Consider the following 886-nt stretch of genomic DNA (forward strand, 5'->3'; position numbering starts at 1 on the left):
AGCCCGGAAACCGTCCCAAAAGGCTGGAAACAAGTGAGACCGATGAGAGGAGTGAAGTTAGAAAGCTTCAGGGGAACCGGTCATTGATTCCAAACAAAGTCAGAGAAATTGGCCCGGGTGGTCCCCGCTATAATGATCCGCTCAATAAAAAAAAAGTTGCTCAGGGACCGGTGAAACATCTGGGAAGCAAAGCTGTCTTGATTCCTCTTCTCCGCTCACGCTCTGTGCTTCGCAACGCACATTTGACAAGACAACCCGCAGGCTTTGTCATCCCAGCACCTCTGAGGACGCTTCGGCACGGACCCGCACCCCACTGTGGAACAGGAAATTGTGCTATTCGTCTGATTCCCGCAAATGTTTCCTTCGTGAAACAAGAACAGAAAATGCTGGAAAAACTCTCTCTCTGTGAAGAGAAAAACAAGAGTTAACGTTTCAGGTCCGTATGACTCTTTGAAGTTGGAGCCCAGAAGCCGTCGCTTTACTGGAATGACCTGACTGAAGGATCCAAAGCAAATTGTTGTTTGTTGAACTGCGTTTTCAGTTCACTCGTGGAACATGTCCATATCTAAATAAAATAATAATAATAATAAAATAGGTAGACTGAAAATAAATTAAATAAGTAAAAAACACTTTCACTCTGACCCTCTGTTGTCCGTTTTTCCTCTGTCCCTATACATTCCTTGGTTGCAATGGGTTACTTCTGAAGCCTGAATGTTCTCGCTTCGAAAATAGTGGCCATGATGGCACAACCTGAGTAGCTTCTTGACATTACCTCCCTGTCAAGTAAAACGTTCAGGCCTCAGCAGTGGTGCTTAAAATGTAAATAAAAGACAGTTCCCCCTGATTCTATGAAGCCAACAGTACCGAATTTTAATGGTAGCAAAAT

Source organism: Cetorhinus maximus, chromosome 17, assembly GCF_964194155.1.
Source record: "Cetorhinus maximus chromosome 17, sCetMax3.hap1.1, whole genome shotgun sequence".
In the NCBI taxonomy this organism is placed as follows: Eukaryota; Metazoa; Chordata; class Chondrichthyes; order Lamniformes; family Cetorhinidae; genus Cetorhinus; species Cetorhinus maximus.